This window comes from Pipistrellus hanaki (assembly GCF_964339955.1).
Source record: "Pipistrellus hanaki genome assembly, chromosome: 11".
NCBI classification, from domain to species: Eukaryota; Metazoa; Chordata; class Mammalia; order Chiroptera; family Vespertilionidae; genus Pipistrellus; species Pipistrellus hanaki.
The window spans coordinates 62361088-62381354 of record NC_140513.1 but is presented as its reverse complement, the minus strand read 5'-3'; the positions used below and the strand labels follow the sequence as shown (position 1 = coordinate 62381354).

At 38.8% G+C, this 20267-nt stretch overlaps 1 long non-coding RNA gene across 1 annotated transcript in view; it reads left to right on the top strand.

Annotated features, from left to right (window-relative positions):
• LOC311630532 overlaps positions 1–20037 on the top strand; it is a 108101-nt gene extending 88064 nt beyond the window's left edge. Inside the window, exon 3 of the long non-coding RNA XR_014796397.1 lies at positions 19968–20037. This is a non-coding gene — a long non-coding RNA (uncharacterized lncRNA). The remainder of the gene's footprint in view (positions 1–19967) is intronic.
• The last annotated feature ends 230 nt before the right edge of the window (positions 20038–20267 follow it).

Here is a 20267-nt window from a genome sequence, read left to right as displayed (position 1 = left end):
TTCATTATCCATGGGTTCATTTATTCTAGGATCATTTCCTTTAGCCTCAGTGCATACCTCTAAAAGCCCCTTCCCCCTGTCAGCTGATGGCTGCCAAGGAAATATGGTCTAATTTTAATAATTGCCTAAGTAATGTATAATTAGCATAGCTGCTGATCTGTAATGCAATGCTTTTGTGGCCAAATAGAAAGATGCTTTTAATTGTTAGCTTATGTTTTTGAAAATATATGGAGTCCTTGTAAACTATACAGCTTTTTGAGGCAGGTTGCTTTATTTCCTTTAGGCCTAGTGGTTAATACTATCTGAATCCACAACTAGGCTTTTAAAGCCCATCCTGATTCATTTTAATCTCCTGGAACATTTAATCTCTTACTTTTATAACTAAAGAAGTGAAAAGTTCCTACATCTAATTCTTGTAATCTTCCAAATATGTACTGGTTGCTTCATTCAACGTTTCTTTCCAATCTGAAAGGTATATCTTGTTCATGTTATGTCACGATCATCTTTGCAGGTATGTTTTCTCCCAATTGAACAATGAAAGAATGCAGTTGATAAATGACCAACTGACAGCCGCGTGTGGCTGTGGTCGCATTGACTATTGGAACAGGAGTAGGAAGGCCTTGTCTAATGATGTGGAAACAGACATACTTATTTAGTTCTGCAGTGCCTCCCCTCAGCCTTTATAGTTCTCAGGTGCTGCCCGTTATGCACAGATACTTCAGTGATTTGCTTGCTATGAGTGTTCTGTTCTCCCATTGAAGAGGATTTAAATTTATATTTTTAATCACAGAACACTCCCTCAATATTTTATATTTTTAATTTTCAGGTGGTTTGAGAAAAAGAGGGTGAAAAAGAGTAAAGGTTACTTGCCCTATTGGAAGAGTCCCAATGGATTTGATGCTACATCAAGAGAAACACTGCTGTGATTTAGATTTATGTTATGACTAGAGGCCCAGTGCACGGAATTTGTGCACATGTAGGGTCCCTAGGCCTGGCCTGTGATTAGGGCCAAGGAGGGCCTTCCAGCAGCTGGGCAGGGCCTTCCTTCCTTCTGGTGGTCAGAGCACACATTTATAGTGAGTGAGTGAATGCCCGTCTCTGGGTCAAACTCTCAAGGGGATACTTTGTATGCTAGCCTTTTACTATACCAGATGTACCATAAAGCTGGATACTGGAGAATGACTGTTGACAAATGAAGTTTGCTGAAGAAACAAAAGAAAGGTGCAGTTATCCTTGGATAACTGTTCTTCTCCTCAAGATTCTTATTCAGTTTAAGAATGAACACTTTTCTAAATATGAAGTGATAGCTGTATAGTCAGGCTGTGTAAAATTTTAAAAGCTTGAATTGTTTTAAAAAGAAAGTAAAGAGAATAATTTGAGGCATTTAAGTGCCTGAGAAACTTTGATAGCCTTTTATATTCCAGAGGAAACAAAGCAGATAGAGGGCACCTTTTTGAAGGGATGCATCCCAGATGATTTATTTTAAAGCCTTGACTACTGAAGGAAATTGCTTAATAAGAACTTTCTTAAATTTATACAGTTCAAAATACTGAATGAAGAAAGCATGCTGAACAAATATATTATTTCTCATTTATCTACTGCAGAAAGATAATTTATTACCAAAGTTCTATTAAGTATATTAAAATCTATGTGAATTTATAAGTAAGGCTTGAGAATTTCATGAATTTTAACAATAAGCATAATTTTTCTGACAAGAACAGGGTATAATTTTATTTCAATAATATTACATGAATGCATTAAGCAATTAATGATCAAGTTAGTATCATATATAAGAGCATTTTATACTGTCAAACAATGTGAGTGGTATGACTAGATTCAAATGGTTAGATTTTTGTAGTACTGTAGCCCATCAGAACTAAGAATTATCTGGTTTGAAGCTTTCTCTAATATTTATTGGCATTCTCTATCACTTTGATGGACTGAAATTCTCCGTTGCAAAATAACATGAAATCATGGAAACAATATCAGCTTGAGAGCAGACAGACCTGAATGTGTGTCTGCATCCATCATTGAATAGCTGTGTGATCTTCATCAAATTTTGCATCAAATCACAATCCTTCTAATGAGCAGTTTCCTAATTTTAATAATGAATTAAAATTTCCTTGTCTGCTTATTGTGAGAATCAAAGTAAAAGTGTGTAAACAATATATGATGTCATAGAAATTCCACAAATAGTTAAATTATTTTAATATTATTTTGCTTGGAATGCACTATCTAATAAAGAGGGAATATGCTAATTGACCATCACTCAGTCACAAGGATGGTTGCACCCAAAGCTGAGGCCAAGTTCCCATAAGGAGCCTTAAGGAGCAATCAGCATTGAACTGAGGCTACATCCTTCCCTGCCCCCATGGGGCTTGACAGGGGACCTGAGGCCCTGTCCCCCACCCAGCAGGGTTTGACAGTGGACCTCAAAGTGTGCTTCCTGTGCTGGTGCTGGGCTAGGAAACCTCAGGCTCTTTCCCTTTTTCCCAGTGCCAGGCCGGGGGACCTCAGGACGAAACCCCCTACCAGGTAGGGCTTGACAGGGGACCTCAGGCCACGCTTGCACACCCAGTGGAGCTTAACAGGGGACCTTGAGGTGCACTCCTAGTGCTGGGTGGAGAAACTGCACCCCAGACCATTAGGGCTTGATGGGGGACCTGAGGCTGCACCCCCCTCTGCCAGTGGGGCTTGACAGGGAATCTTAGGCCATCCCCCCCACCCAGCGGGGCTTGACTGAGGACCTCAAGGCAGAAGGCATGCCCTTTGCCCTGGTCTGGGCTGGGGGACCATCAGGCCATACCCCCTGACCTGGTGCCAGGCCAGGGGACCTGAGGCTACATCCCCTGCCCAGCAGGGACTGGTGAGGTCTGGATCTAGACCAATGTTGGGTGACAGCTGGGTCTGGGTCTCACATGATTTTGAGGTGCATGTGAGTTGGTGGGGATTTGATTCTGGGTCCGGTGGTGAGCCCCAGATTCTGACAGGAGGAAGGTTTTCATATACATTTTACTAATTTTCTTTCATCTCTGACACTTCTATTATAGAGAATGGGAAAATAGCAATATTAAATTATTTCCTCTAATCCCTTTTAACATGCATGAATTTCGTGCACCGGGTCACTAATAAATAGTATAAGAATCGCTGTGTCCAGAGTTGACTGCATTCAGTGATTTCACCAATGTGTTTGGCATGTGAGAAGTACTTCACAGGGTCCCCAGGGGGAAATCAAGGCTGCGACAGGGTAAGCAGGACACCAATCCTCATTCTTGCTTCAATAAGGCACTGTAGCTAGATTCATGAGAGAATTCAGTGTGCCCATCTCCCTTAGTGTTTAGGAATTCTTAAATGAAATAGTTGGAAGTAGACAGTGGCATAGTGGGAAGAAAACCAATTAGTAACATGACTCTTGGAACTTTATTTATTTTTTAAAATATATTTTATTGATTTTGTACAGAGAGGAAGGGAGAGAGATAGAGAGTTAGAAACATCGATGAGAGAGAGTCATTGATCAGCTGCCTCTTGCACACCACCTACTGGAGATAGGTCCTCAACCAAGGTACATGTCCCTGACTGGAATCTAACCTGGGACCCTTCAGTCCCCAAGCCTATAACTCTCTCTCATCCATGTTTCTCTCTCTCCCTCTCTCTTCCTCTCTGTACAAAATCAATAAAATATATTAAAAAAAAGAGAGGTATTCTCCTTTTTTGAGCGATTGAAAATCAATTGATTAGTTACTTAATCAGGGGAGTAACCTCCCGTGCTGTTCACTAGCCCTGTGCACACTCAATGGTTGGCAAACAGAGTGTGTACACCAGAGGACAGGAAGGAACCTTGGGGACTATGTTGGTACTTTATTACTTGATGACTGAAGTTTTAGAGTATGCCAAGAACCATAATTTTGGCTGCATAGTTCTCCCATGTTGTAGAAAATCTCACCTTTTTTTTTTTTTTTAACAGAAAAATACACACAGAAACCTCTAAGCAGTTCTATGGGCTGCTTAGTTAACTCTGATTAGCCTACAGTGACATGACATTAATTCAAATTATGTCTCATTGATTGCTAATATGCATAAAGATTTTTCTAACATGTTATTTACCATTTGTCTTAGTTTGAGTCTGTAATTCAGAAACTGCTAAGATGCCTCTTACTTCATCCTCTTGATACTCAAATATTTTTGGAATAAGTAAATTGATAATTTGATGAATTAAATTCCTGCTCAATCTGCATTTTTTTAGTTTACCATAAAGTAAGGTGTCTGGGTTTAGGATTCAAAGGCTCTGATTCCCATTCCTAGTTCTGTTGCTACCTTACTCTACCTGTCCTTTGGGGGATCCCAGTTTGCCTTATGTGAAATGAGGCATCCCCGCTGACATCAACATTTTATAGACTTCATGGTATTATTTACATAAATTTGAGATTATCTTTTAAGGAAAACTATTTTCAGTATTTTTTTTTATAGAAATTTGACCTTCATAAGATTATTAGCATTTGATAGAAAGCCTGTAATACTAATTGACAACTTTAAAACAAAACAAAAAACAGGCCAAGTAAGTTTCCAAATAGAGAACATGCCTTTAGAATAAATCAGTTGAAAAGTCTCATAACGTTTTTAATCCAGGAGGCTCCCCACGAAGGAAGCCATTATTCCCTTTTTACATTTCAGTTCTTTACTTTTATCTACCCATGTGTGTGTTATTCCAGCTGCCCTATTTTAATTAATTCTTCTGGTCTTTGTGTGTCTTGCTTGATATTGTAACTGGAAAGCAGTGCCCAGTGTTATTTGCACTGTCTGCCAGTCACTGGCACTTACGCACACTCAAGGGCTGGTAAACAGAAAGGCTGTGGAAGCAGCTTACCTGTATGAGCTATTGTAGTTTAATCCTGATAACTGGGAGGGTAGAAGTTTAATCTTGATAACTGGGAGGGCAGATGCTCTTGTTCAAACTTAAAATGAGGGACATGAATCTTACAGAGTTTACATGTGGTCTGCCATAAAAGCCAAAGCTGGGATTTGAATTCAATTCTTGTTTTATCGTTTTCTTTCCTCTGCCTCTACTGTAATTTATTGTTGTGCTTTGTTTCTATTATGGCCATTTGCTGGCTTAAAAATCGGCATGAAAGGTGGGTGTAACTGTGATATTCCTTACCACTACTTCTGGATGTTGCTGTTGACCAAGAATGGCAGACTTCAAGGTCCTTCAAGATAAGAATCTACATTTTAATTACTGTCTTCCCCACTACTGATTTCAGTACTAGAAAGAACCACTACTAATGTTAGATATTTATTTCACATATTAACGTCATAATTTCATCAAAAAAGTTGTTATGAATACATAAAATAAAAACAAACTAGACAAATTTAAAACAAAAATTATAAACCTACTATTAAATATCAAATAAAATGGAAAATTATAAAAGATTAATGTGGAACATACGTTATTATTTTATTATAGACTAGTGGCCCTGGTGCATAAATTCATGCACATCAAAAGGAAATTAATTAGAAGAAATATTTTAATATTGCTACTCTTTCTCTGTAATGGAAGTGTCAATCAAATTCATGATCAACATATGGAAACACATGCATGTGATTGGTGTCAGTGAGAGCTTTATATATACCACACATGTGCAAGTCAACTTAGCCTTTTATAGGTATAGAATAAACTTGCTTAAATAGACCTGCTTTCTGGTTTAGCTAAACTTTTTCCAGCCCAGTGAAGCACCCCAACTTCTCTTTCAGACAAATGTTAGTAACACAGCAGTATATATCAACACGAAGCAGATTATTATTATAGATCACACAGGGAGAACAAAGGGTAAAATATTTAACTGCAGCAGTGTTTGACTATATTCTGCGCAGTGAGAAAACCTGAAGTTATTTTCAAGGTCCACCATTTCTTACGTCTTTTCAGTCAGGTCAAGTTTCTAAGCTTTCTAAATCTCCATTTTCCAGTTATGAAAAGAAAATAGGATTCCACTAAGTCTCCTATCTACCTACTCTAGGACTTCTGTGAGGATCAAATGAGATGAGGCATGGGAATACACTTCAGAGATATTTGATTCAATGTAAAATGTTTCTATCTGGCTATAAAGCAATTCCTGTTCCTGGACTGAAGAAACTCCAAGGAGGCTAGTTTCTAGGGAGAGAATTCTGGGTGTTTTTACTTTATTTCATTATCTGGCACCCACAGTGACTATTTCCAGGCTGGGCCTGGCTGTGGGCCACATTTTGCACCATGGAATTTCAGCAGATTCAGCTGCCATTTGGTGGGGTGTTGCTCTGGAGTGATGACAAGGCCTGTGTCCCACGTGGGGGAAGCTTAGTGTTGCTTTGTGGGTGCCAGGTCCACGGTGCTGTTTCTCTGTAAATGGACAGGGTGCATCGTGGCAGCTCCTGCGTTGAGCATCTGCCTCCTTGTGGTCAGTGCATGTCATAGCGACTGGTCAGATGGACACTTACCATATTAGCCTTTTATACAGATAGATTAGGGGCAGGTAAAATAAATTGTCATTCATTAATAAGATAAAATGTATTAAATACATTGTGGCTATGAAAAAATTACAGTAAATGTTATTTAATCATTTCTTAAAAAAATTCAATCTTAAATATAAAGTTTATCATTGATGTCATTGTGGAATCCCAGGTGCATTTTGTATAGTTTTCCAGCGGCTCTAAAAGTGCTTTATAATTATACAATCAGAAAATGGAAAAGAGATAGTTAAAAGCTAACTGCACATTTTCCTCTTCTGTGATTCTTTGAGATATAACCCCATCTCTTCTTTGAGGTGATATATAGACTCTTTTGGGGTGAAGGAGGTAGATGTGGATAGAACTATAGTAGCCATTATAATAGGATGTGGTTATAGCAATGTAGTGTTCTATTAAAAATGCCTTTCTGGCCCTGGCTTGTTTGGCTCAATGGATAGGGCATTGGACTGTGGATTGAAGAGTCCTGGTTTCAATCCAGTCAAAGGCACATGCCTGGGCTGTGGGCTCTATTCCCAGCAGGGAGCATGCAAGAGGCAGACAATCAATGATTCTCTCTCATAATTGATGTTTCTCTCTGTCCCTCTCCCTTCCTCTCTGAAATCTATAAAAATTTAAAAAAATTAAAAATGCATTTCTGGCCATTTTAATAGTCTTTGGTTTTCCTCTAGTATGTTTGGAGATTCTGCTTTATTTTATTTTAGCTTATTATAATGTTCATATTCAGATTGTGTAAGAGGTTTCAAATCAAAGAAAAATTATTCTTAATAAAAATATTGTTTTTTTGAATTGGCATTTTCTCCTCTTTGAAGATTATAGAGGTAAAAAGGATGTTTCTTAAACATCCTTTGCTAGATTCACATTTTAATGTATCATGTCAGTGTCTGACTGTGACTCTAGATGTAATGTTTCATATTTAGTATATTTTAATATACCAAAAATACTATTATACTAAATATTATTATACTAATATTTTACATATAAAATAGCACACAATATCAAATACTTAAAGTAATATATAATAACTACCCCCCTTAGTCCCTCACATGGTCTCATGGAGTAAGTGTACACACATGAGAGCAAACATGTATATTTGATAGATGCATATGCACAGATACATAATCCTCTTCCCATTGAAGGTAAAGAACTGAACTTGAACCAGGATAGGTGTTAGGTTATATTGATCTGAAAAGGAAGGAAACACAATTCCTATTTAAGGGACATCCAATCTAATGAAACTCAGACCTCATTGTTGCTATGAGTATGTATTGTGTGTGCGTGTGTAAAGAAATTAAAAATCTTTGACAAGTTAAAATAAAGAATGACTACTATGTTCTCCTCTACAAACCAGTTCTCTTTGTTCTGTTACTGGACAGAACTAGAATTACGCAAACAGACATTTCTTTTAATGCTGCAGATGTTTTTAAACAAATATAAGTATCCTTCACTCTGTGTGATAATTTCTGAAAAATCACTTATAACCTAAAAACTTGTATAAAACACTAGTAAAGCTGATTTAATCAAATAATGCTTTTAAAAATATATGTTTTATTGATTTCAGGGAGGAAGGGAGAGGGAGAAACATCAGTGATGAGAATCATCAGTTGGCTGCCTCAGGCTTGCCAGCCCCCTACTGGGGATTGATGCCTGCCTCCTGCATGTGCCCTGACCAGGAATGGAACTGGGACCTGTCAGTCCGCATGCCACTGCTCTATCCACTGAGCCAAATGGGCAAATTAATGCTTTCTTACAGTCAAGGAATCAGTGCTAGCTGGTTTAGCTCAGTGGATTGAGCATTGGTGCACGGATTGAAGGGTCCTGGGTTTGATTCCAGCCAAGGGAATGTACCTCTCCCAGACCTTGGCTGGGCACATGATGAAGGCAATCAATCGGTGTGTCTCTCTTCCTCCCTTCCACTTTCTTTAAAAATCTATAGAAAATATCCTCAGGTGAGTATTAAAATAAATAAATAAATAAACAAGCAAACTAACTCAAAGACTCAGATCATAATACATAATAGTAAGTTCTGGATCTTTACATATACTGTGTCGTCTTAAGGTATAACTTCATCCCATTCTCACAAGGCAGATTCAGGCTAATCTCCTGACAACTTTGTTGAATAGTTCTCTGAATGTGGGAATTAAATTTGCATGTTTGCGATTTCAGTTATGAGTACTTTTTCATAGATTTATCGCACACTGAATTTTCACTTGTCTCCAACCAGTCTTCATATATGTTTTTGAAAATATATGTTGTGGTTTCTTTGTTGCTTTGTTGTTGTCAGACCTACTAGTGCTTTTGATTAATTGCATGAAGGGTGCTATAAAGATGCTGTTACTCCTTTCCAAATGTCAACACTCGCCTCTCATAAAACCTGTGTTTTTCTTATCCCTACAAAATTAAATGACCTTGCCACAGTTAGGACATCCTTTTGCCATAAAGAGAGTATTACGGGAAATAAATAATGTGACCATCATCTCTTAATGGGAATGGTGAATGCTCAGGGGAAATAACCCTATTTATGAACCTGAGCCTTGCCATTTTCACTTTTCCTTCCCCATCCCTTGCATGTCAGTACAGCACACTGTCGTCATTGTCTTCTGCCAGGACTTGTGCAGGTGCTTCTTTTTTATTTTTTTAAAATTTCTTTATTGATTAAGGTATCACATATTTGTCCTTATTCCCCCCATTCCCATCCCAAGCCCTTCCCCACCCATGCCCCCATTCCCCTGTTGTCTGTGACCACTGGTTAGGCTCATGAAGTTACTTCTTTTTTTAAAAATATATTTTATTGATTTTTTACAGAGAGGAAGAGAGAGGGATAGAGAACTAGAAACGTCAATGAGAGAGAGAGAAACATCTACCAGCTGCCTCTTGCACACCCCTTACTGGGGATATGCCCGCAACCAAGGTACATGCTTTTGACCAAAATCAAACCTGGGACCTTTCAGTCGGCAGGCCAACGCTCTATCCACTGAGCCAAACCGGTTTCAGCATGAAGAAGGAGGTGGTGGTGGTGGTGGTGGTGGTGGTGGTGCTGCTGCTGCTGGTGCTGCTGCTGCTGTTTCTTCTCCTCCTTCTCTTCCTCCTTTTCCTCCTCCTCCTCCTCCTCCTCCTCCTCCTCCTCCTCCTCCTCCTCCTCCTCCTCCCCTTCCCCCTCCCCCCCTTCCCCTTCCCCTTCCCCTTCCCCTTCCCCTTCCCCTTCTTTCTTCTTTCTTCTTTCTTCTTCTTCCTCCTTTCTTCTTTTTTTTAGGTGCTTCTTAACCGGTCTTGTCCCCACTGTCATTACTGCAACACTGAGTGAGCCCCATACACTGTTTTCATGCATATATGTCCCAGGGATGGCATTATGCTGCAACAATTTCAAAGGCTCCTCAATTATAAATCCTTGCATGATTTAGCTTTGATTACCTCATGGATTCAAATAGTGCCACTTTCTTCATATGTTCTGTTCACAATGGGCTTTGAAGCATAATCTGTGCATTTCCAGAATTCCTCATGCTGTCGCCAAGAGGTTGCCTCCCCCATTCTACTCTGATGTGTATATGCCCTCCTCATCCTTCAGAGCTAAGCTCAGGTTTCACTACTTCACCCTGTCCAGGACTGGGTCGCTGTCCTGTGAGATGCCTTTTTAGTATCCTGTAATTCTACTCTCTACCACTTCTCAGAAATAACTCATAGTATATGTAGTAGTTTAATATATGTCTTCTTAATGAGAATAGAAGGACAATTGCTGTCTTGATCTCAACTATATCCCCAATGCCCACTTAGCTACTCAATCACTGTTTGATAGATGAGTTAAAGTATGCTTAAAGAATAACTCATCTGTATCCAATTCACTATTTTTCTATGGCATTTCATACCCTGCACCTATTATAGATAATTTAGATGAAGCCTAGATTTTTTCACTTATCCATCAAACAATGATAATTCATCTGTAATGTTTTATTATTATTTTAGGTCTAGATTCAAAGTTAAATAAAACAAATGTACAGGTATTTCATTCAGATGATATTTTCCTCTTGGGGATTTAGAAAGGTTTTTATAAATTCACCATGATCATTCTGGTATGTTAGTGGTTATAATTCTCATGCTACATGTGAAGGATTTGAGTATTATTAGCTCCACTTTGATCTATATTCACAATTTATAGAGATTGGCTACTGTAGTATTGCTGAGTCAGATTATACTGAATCATAGTCTCCAAGAAGAATCATGTGTTGATATAGTTTTCTAACAAGAACCACCAGGTGATTCTTTTTAACCATTATAAAATATTAAAAAAAACACATTTAAAATATTTAGATTGGCATACTATTAAGATTATAGCATACATTTTATTATTTTAATATAATTTAGCAATACTTATACATAAAATATTACATTTTTCTACCTACAACCTTGTTTAATTTATTTTAAATGACTTACATGATAAAGTCATAATTTTTAAAAAATATATATTTCATTGATTTTTCACAGAGAGGGAGAGAGAGGAATAGAGAGTTAGAAACATCGATGAGAGAGAATCATCGATCCGCTGCCTCTTGCACACTCCCCACTGGGATGTGTCCGCAACCAAGGTACATGCCCTTGCCCGGAATCGAACCCGGGACCTTTCAGTCCGCAGGCCAACGCTCTATCCACTGAGCCAAACCTGTCCCGATTAAAGTCATAATTTTTCAAAGAAAGTTTCAAAGATGGTATATGGAGTTTGGTTAAGGAAATAAAATAAAATATTTGAAAATACAGAATTTTAGTAGGTTTTATAAATGAAAAAAATATATAAAAATAATTTCAATTATTCTTCCATTTTCCACTGAAATAAAATAACTGTTCCCTTTTTTTAGGTGTCCTGATTTTCTCATAAATGAGATGAGGGAGATACAATAGATTCAGGATATTGTTTAAAAAACCTCTCTAAAGAATAAGACATTAAAATGTGTATTGACTTTGTCATAATATATGAAAAGAAGAACAGATATGACTTTTACTAAATACACATTTTTAGATGTTGATGTTTGATATGATAGAGAAACCCTGGAATGCTACTATCTTGGGGATTTTCAAAAGTATTCTGTTATGCATTTTATTACCTTATGAAAGTTTTGTAACATTTTTCTTATGTTTCCTGCCTGTAAGTAGAAGTCATTTGTGAAATAAAATTTTAAAACTAATTAAATTTTAAGTTATATGAGTAATATAAACAATTGAAAACAATATAATTTTCAAAACTCCCATGGAATCCACAAGGGAAAAAGAAATATGTGAGAATACTCACTAAATCTCCACTATTTTCTACAATCACCTGAGAAGTATTTCAAGTGTTCTGTCTAAATATTAACATTTTATTTTTGATTAAAATAGTAAAGGAAAGTCTTTATTAATTGCTTTTATGGAAGGAACTCTGGAACAGCATCACTCTCCTGATGGGTCTCAGACCTCCGATTTCGGAAAGGCGGCATTAAAGAATGTAGATGCCAGCTCGTTCTACCTTTGGGGTGTTTGTATTCATGCTTAGGGGAGAGACCGGCAGAGCATCATTCTGTGGCAGAGCAGGTTCCAGCCTTGAACTCCTTCCCTTCTTAAGAACACATCTTGAATGCTGTCTTCTTTGTATTAAAAGACGCATTCCATTTCTGGAGATGAATCATTTCCAACCACTTTGCAACATGTATTCCTTGATATCACCCCAATATGTCCCGCATCCTCACAAGTTCTCAGTGGTCACATAACTAAAATTTGAAAAGTAACCACACTTGCATGTTGGATACCTCTTTTCTAATGGATCAGCATATAATTGCTTCTCCACCTTTTGGGTAAGATCAACTGTAGAGGGTCAGTATTGTGTAGGATTGTCTGTGTGTGGGAACCACTTCTGAATGAGAGGAGGGGCGGATAACAGGCCCCTGTGCTAGGAGATCAGAAGAGTAGTGTGAGGAGTAATGTTTATTGCCTGTCCCTATGAAATTGTTCTTGTTTTCAAAATATTTGTTCAGTGAGAACATGTTTAGATTTCCTGTTGCCCACTGGGTAAAATGACTGAATTCAGGCTGTCATTATGGCTTAATTGTCTGCTGTTTTCTTCTCAGTTTTAGAATTCACAAAACCTCCACATTAATCAATTTTCCACTGTCAGGCAGAACATACTTAAACTTTGACTTGTAATATAAACATGATTTTTTTTTTTTTTGAGAAATGTTGTTAGGTACTACCCTGGTTTAATCAAAAATCTATTCTTATTGGTATGGCCTTTGACTATTTATTCTCTTGTGACAATGAAAATTTAATACCCTCTTTTCTTTTAGCCCCTTGCCTTGCAAACATTTATCAAAGAGTAGAATAGATTTTGGATGACTGTGGAGTTTCGGGAATAACATCTTAGAACAGTGAAATTAATGAGTGTAAAACAAAGAGAAGCACTTCTTTTGAAGGACGGAGTGATAATGAACCTGTAAACATTTCTGAGACTCATCTGGCTTATGTTGATTGGTCTGGTATTTAGATTATATAAACACAGAGTTTTGAACTACAAAGGATTATTTTTTAGTTGGCTAATGAAGAGTATGGATTTTATATAATAAATCACTATATGCACTTGGACTCTCAAAAACGATATCCCTAAAATAATGTGAAAGGTAATGGTCTAGAACAGTGCTGTCAAATAGAAATATAACGTGAGCTACACATATAATTTTAAATCTCTAGTAGACACATTAAGAAAAGGTAAAATGAAACGTGAAATTCATCTCAATATATTTTTGATACAGTACATCTAAAATATTACCTTTTGACATAGGATGTAAAAAAATATTAGTGAGATATTTTGTTACCTTTTTATAGTAAGTTACCAACATCTGATGTGTATTTTTGAAAGGAAAAATCTCTATTTCTCCTCTGTCTTTAATGATTCTGTTACCACGTATGTGTGGATTTTTAACTGAATTCTGATACTATCTACCTAGACATTGTGTCAGATTTCACATTAGGGGCTCAGTCCTAAAGGACTGTCCTCACTTCAGATGCCAATTGCAAGTTCCCATTGCCACCTGTACTCCGATCAGACTGCCTTAAATTAGTGGTTCCCACAATCCCCTCCTCAGGCTCAGTAATTTGCTGCAAAGGATACTGTCACTCAGGGAAACACTTACTCACATTTACAGATTTATTATAAAAGGATACAACTCGGGGAGTGCCAGGAGGATGTGGTGCATAGGGCGGGGTCTGTGGGAAGGGGTGTGAAGCTTCCGCGTCCTCTCTGGACACATCTCCCTCGGCCTCTGCACGTGTTCACCCACCATGGGGGAGCTCACCGGATCTCATTGTTTGGGAGGTCCATGGTTGGTGCAAAAACATCCCAGCCATCTGATCACTTTGTCTTTCTGGTGACCAGCCCCCATCCAGAGGTTGTCTAGAGCAGTGTTTCCCAACCTTCTCTCATGATGAGAATCACCTGGTGGAGTTTTAAAACACAGATTCCTGAATCCCAACTAAGAAGTGCTAAACTAGAATTTTTGAGAACATATAGGTAAAATTGCATACCTAACTTAGTGCTCTGTATATAACATCTGTGTTAGAGCACTAGTTAAGTATACAATTTTACCTATATGTTCCCAAAAATTCTAGTTTAGCACTTCTTAGTTGGGATTCAGGAATCTGTGTTTTAACAACTCCACCAGGTGATTCTCATCATGAGAGAAGGTTGGGAAACACTGGTCTAGAGTCCTCACCCTGAGACCCCTCATTAGCATAAACTCAGTTGTGCTCAAAGGGGGTTCTTTTTGAATAGACACTTCTTTTTTTTTTTTAAATATATTTTATTGATTTTTTACAGAGAGGAAGGGAGAGAGATAGAGAGCTAGAAACGTTGATGAGAGAGAAACATCAACCAGCTGCCTCTTGCACACCCCCTACCGGGGATATGCCAGCAACCAATGTACATGCCCCTGACCAGAATCGAACCCGGGACCTTTCAGTCCCCAGACCGACGCTCTGCCACTGAGCCAAACCGGCTTTGGCTGAATAGACACTTCTATTGCTCAGGCATTTCCAAAGATTTTATGAACTCAGTGCCACGTGCTAGGGACAAAGAACAAATAAAGTTTTTTTTTGTTTGTTTTTTATTATGCCATAATTTTACATTTACAGCACATCTCAATCGCAGTCGGCCACATTTCATGTTGTTAGCAGCACATACTAGTACCTCTATGGCTGTTGTTTTGGACAGGACAGGGATAGAAAGAGCCCTGGGTATGCTAACTGTGAAGTAAGGCAACACACTTCTCTTTTCATTGCTTCAGGTTATTCATTTGTGAGACAAATGGGTTAGATAAATGGTTTATGCTATTATCCTATATAATAAAAGTATGGTATGCAAATTGTCCCCTCTACCAGCAGTTTGTCTGGGAGTTCAACCGGGGGCAGGGCAGGGCCAGCTGGGGGATGGGAGGGAGTAACTGGCCAGCAGCCACTAGGGACCCTGCCAGTGCATACATTTCAAGCGCTGAGCCTCTAGTATAGGGGTGTCGAACTCAATCAGAGAAGGGGCCAAAATCTAAAATCCAGCCTAAATCGCGGGCCGAATGGTTTACTGAACAGTCATAAACTGACAATGTCATAAACTGACAGCGGAGTGCAGTGATGACAGCGCGGTGCGGGCCACATTGCAAGGCCTGGCGGGCTGGATTTGGCCCGCGGGCCTTGTGTTTGACATATGTGCTCTAGTATAACATAATGTTGAAAAGGTTTATATAACAAGAGGTAATGTGATAGAATGTGACCTCTTTAGTGATAGGTGCATTATAGCAAGCTAAAATAAAATATCAGCCGAAGCCGGTTTGGCTCAGTGGTAAAGCGTCGGTCTGCAGACTGAAAGGTCCCAGGTTCGATTCTGGGCAAGGGCATGTACCTTGGTTGCAGGCACATCCCCAGTGGGGAGTGTGCAAGAGGCAGCTGGTCGATGTTTCTCTCTCATCGACATTTCTAGCTCTCTATCCCTCTCAAGTCCTCTCTTTGTAAAATCAATAAAATATATTTTTTTTAAAATTCTTTCTATGTAACAGATTATTATATATCTACCATGATAAAAATTAACGAATGTTTATAAATCCATGAATTATGTTGATCTTCAAAAACATAAAGAAATCTAATCTAGACTTCTCTCTCTCTCTAATTCTCTCTACTTTTATTAAATATGCTTGTTATGGAGCCCAGAGAAAACATACAGATGACCCTTGGACAGTAAACATTAATGAAAATGCTCTGTTGGCACTCTTTGATAAGAAAATTCTAGGGTCACAAGAAGATACACTTTAATAAGATCTTCAAAGTAAAGACTTTTTTTTTTTGAAGGCATACCACAATCATATAAAACACAGTAAAAAGCATCATATCCATATTGATTATGTTAAGTATGCCTGAGTTTAGTTAGTGAATCTGAAGAGTTAAATAATATTGAGCATCATAGTTAATACTAACCAATCTTGATTTTGCATTTGTCTGTCCCTATTTTAGAGCCAATGATCACTTTCTGTCTTCAACCATTTTCATAAGTGGCCCAAGATACACTGTGGCTAGAGTAGTAGTGGATAAAACGGCCTTGGCTTTAGGTCTTATTACCTGATGGTGCTATGCCTGGGAAACAGCAATGGTAGCAACACAGGTTTTGTAGATCAACAGGATCTGGCCTCTGCCCTGGCTGCACCTCTTACAGTTATGATGCTTTGGATAGCTTACTCAGTCTACTAAGCCCCAGTTTCCTCATAATGGAAATATTTCAGTGCCTATTTTACAGGAATATTGTTTTAAATAATAAAATTGAGACACAGATTCTAGCAAAGTGCTGAGCATATAATAGCCACTCAAAACAGGTTCATGATTAGCATTCTTCTTTTTTTATGGTTATTGCTACTATTATATAGTTACTAAGGATTGCACGCCACATAAATAACTAGGTTATCTATTTGGGGCCATAGGTGATTATGCATAGTTTAGTACTTTTTGCAGTTCTCTAAACAAAGGGTTGGGGGACTGAGAACCAAACTACTTATTAGTCAAGAAAACACGGATTATATTATTTAATCAAGGACAATAGAACCCAAAGCAAACATATTATGTGTGTTTTGTTTCCTTGTCTTGTCTTCAGGATCTTTTAGAGGTTTCGAAACCTATTGAAATTGTGGGTTGAATCTAATTTCTCACACCCAGGGCAAGGTAAATGGATCAAATGTGAAATTTAGAGTCAAAATGATTTAGATGTTACTGATACCCTCCTGTGATTTGGTTGGATTTTCCTGTGACCAAGGGGATTTTATCTGTAAATCTTCAGGTGATTGAGAGCAGGCACCCTTCACTGCCCACATGCTGAGGAACTTCATTGCTCACAGGGCCCAGATTTGCAGCTCTAGCCTAGGACCTTCCAAGGCTCCCTGTAGCACAAGCATGTCAAACTTCTGGCCCTTGGGCCACATGCCTCATTTACTGGTATTTAACTAATAAACTGTTTCACTCTCTTCTCGCCCTTACATTTAAATTGAACAGATTCTGTTTTTCTACCCTATGGATGCTTAGCAAAACAGCCATTTTGGAAATATTACTATTTGCATGGGATCTTTCTTCTTCCTACTACTTACAATATTTTGTTTTGAAAATAATGTCTAAATCTAAATAGTGAAGAGTCTGTATTTCTATGGGGGTCCATTGGCATAACTGAGAAATATAAAAAAAATAACTATGTCAGCTGTCAGAACATAGCAGTCATTTGTAGCTTGTGCTTTTCCCTTACAATAATTCTTTCATAATTCCCCAAGAGGTGTCAGATTTGTAATTACAGTCTTTAATTCTCAAGAAAATCTTAAATTTTAACTCATGTCCTTGCTGTCAGTGGGAATACTGGACAAATAGAAAAGATGAAAATCTTATTTAATTTTTATAATTGCCTTAAGTTTTATAAAACCATTGTTTTACTTCTTTTTCCTTATTTCTGAGAGAAAAAATACATCTGTAACATATGTAGAAATTACAATCAACTGACAGTTCTTGTGGAAGATAATTTTAAGATCATAATTCCTGAGGGGAAACATGCATTAAGTAGGCAGTAAATTGACTCCTTGTTTATATAGTTATACTATAACTAGAGGCCCTGAAATTTATGCACAGGAGTGTGGTATGTGTCCCTCAACCCAGTATGCACCCTCTCCAATCTGGGATCCTGCATACAATCCAGGACTGCTGGCTCCCAACTGCTCGTATACCTGCCTGCCTGACTGATTGCCCCTAATCACTTCTGTCTGCCAGCCTGATCACTCCCTTACCACTCCACTGCCAGCCTGATCAACGCCTTACTGCTCCACAGCCAGCCCAATTGCCCCTAACTGCCCTCCCCTGCTGGCCTGGTCACCTCCAGCTGCCCTCCCCTGCTGGCCTGGTCACCCTCAACTGCCCTCCCCTGCTGGCCCTCTCAGTTCCCTCCCTTGACAGTGTGGTCACCCCTAACTGCCCTCCCCTGCTAACCTGGTGGCCCCTAACTGCTGTCCCCTGCAGGCCTTCCCCCCCAACTGCCCTCCCCTGCCCACCTGATTGCCCCTAACTGCTCTCCCCTGCTGGCCTGGTCACCCACAACTGCCCTCCCCTTCAGGCCTTGTTTCCCCCAACTTCCCTTTCCTGTGGAGCATGGTCGCCCCTAACTTTTCTCCCCTGCAGGCCTTGGTCCCCCTCAACTGTCCTCCCTTGTAGGTCTGATTGCCCACAACTGCCCTCCCCTGCTGGCCATCTTTTGTCCAGATGAGAGCAGCCATCTTGTGTGTTGGAGTGATGGCCAATTTGCATATTACCTCTTTATTATATAGGTTTGGAAGTGGATATTATTTCATCTTAGTGAGTTTATAATGTAGTCACACACCAAGGACAAATAACTAACAGATTTACTAAAATTCTAACTTTACATTAGATTGCAGGTCAGATTATTGCCTATTGCTTTCTGCCTCTGAAATTTCTGAATTGTCATTTTCAGTTGATTGAATAAATCATTACCTAAAATTGTTTTCCTTTATTATGAGCAAATTTATCCTATCTAATAAAGAGGGAATACGCTAATTGACCATTACGCCCTCCCAAAGATGACAGTGCCCACAGCCACAAGATGACTGTGCTCAGTCCCCTCAGCACTTGCAGGGCAGCAGGTGCACAGCACAGCTGGGCCCACCCCCAGGTGGGTCTGGCTGCTCCACACACCTGCCTCCAGAGTCCCCCAGTCCTCTCAGCCCCCCAGCTGCCCAGGGCCAGCGTGAGGTGCAGGCAAGCCTCTAATGGCAGCTGCCCAGCTAATGCCTGATGCTCAGGAAAGCCTCGGATGGTGGTTGCACAGCTGCACAGGTCTGCCCAAGGCTCAGGTAAACAGGGCCAGCAAAGGCTTGCACTGCCAGCAGTGGCAGCAGCAGAGGTTTGATGGGGGCATCTCCTTCCCCTGATCGCCTGGTAGGCTCCTGGACTCTGCAAAGGGGACAGGCTTGGGTGAGGCACCCCCTCTAGTGCATGAATTTTCATGCAGTGGACCTCTAGTTAAGATATATGTGCTATATGTTACTTTCTAAACTCTCAGCTTATGGGATAATATTGTAATTGTAATTCTTGCAATTTGCAACAGTTTCAGACTTGATCTATGCCCAAAACTGTCAGGCATTTGAGATAAGTAAGAAAAAGTCTCTTACAAAACAGATGGCAGAGATGGACATGAACAAAGACTGAGCACCTGGGACATCTACTCCAGGAGTCTGGAAAGGAGCCCTGTGGGGCTAGGTGTGAAGGACTGTGAGGAAGGAATGTTTCAGAGAGGAGGACTGTTAGAGCTGATAGAGGAGCAGAAACCCTCTCTGCACAAGGAATATGCCTGACACAGTAGCGGCCTTCAAATATATACATAATATATATAAAGTAAATATGAAAGACTCCCCTTTACACATTTTTTAATTTAACTTTCTATATGATTGAGTTATGACAATACATTATTGGAGAATGAATGTGAACAATAATGGGTTTTGTTACTGTTTCAGTATGAGAAGAATATTAGCATATGTGTCATTTAATATTTATTTAATAAGTATATATTGAGCACCTACTTTATGCCAGGAACTGATCTGGACATGGGATGCCACATTCAACGGAACAGAAAATGCTGTGTTCTCATGGAGCTTACATGATTGGCATTCATGGGACTAGATTGCATATGAAACAATGTAAAATCAAACACATACAAACAAAACAAAAAGCATTCATTCACAAACTCATCATCAAATATTTGCTGACTTTTATTCATGTACCAGGTATCATGCCTAACATCTAGAAAACTAGAAAAGGAATAAAGGCTCGATAGAGTGAGAATATGTAGACTTTAGGGTTTATTTGTTTAATGTCATTTCTAGAAATAACCCATTATATTAAAATTGATTCTTATAACCATTGTTTCCTTTTTATGCCAGTTAGTTTTCATCATTATTTATGGAAAGATCTGCACACCATTTGGAGGAGTGTTAAAAATTATAATACCATTACTTCTTTATAGCTCTTGGAATTACTGTGAAACACTTGAAAGGCTATGATTATTTACTTGCAAAAATATAATTGTTCCACCCAAAATACTCTGCTATGTCCAAAGAGATATATTAGTATAATAAGTATAAATAGTGTAAGAGTATAGTATAAGTATAATGAATTTAATGCTGTCTTATGCCTGAAGTAAAAGTCCGTTTGATTTTAATTGCTACTTGAAAACTTTTTAT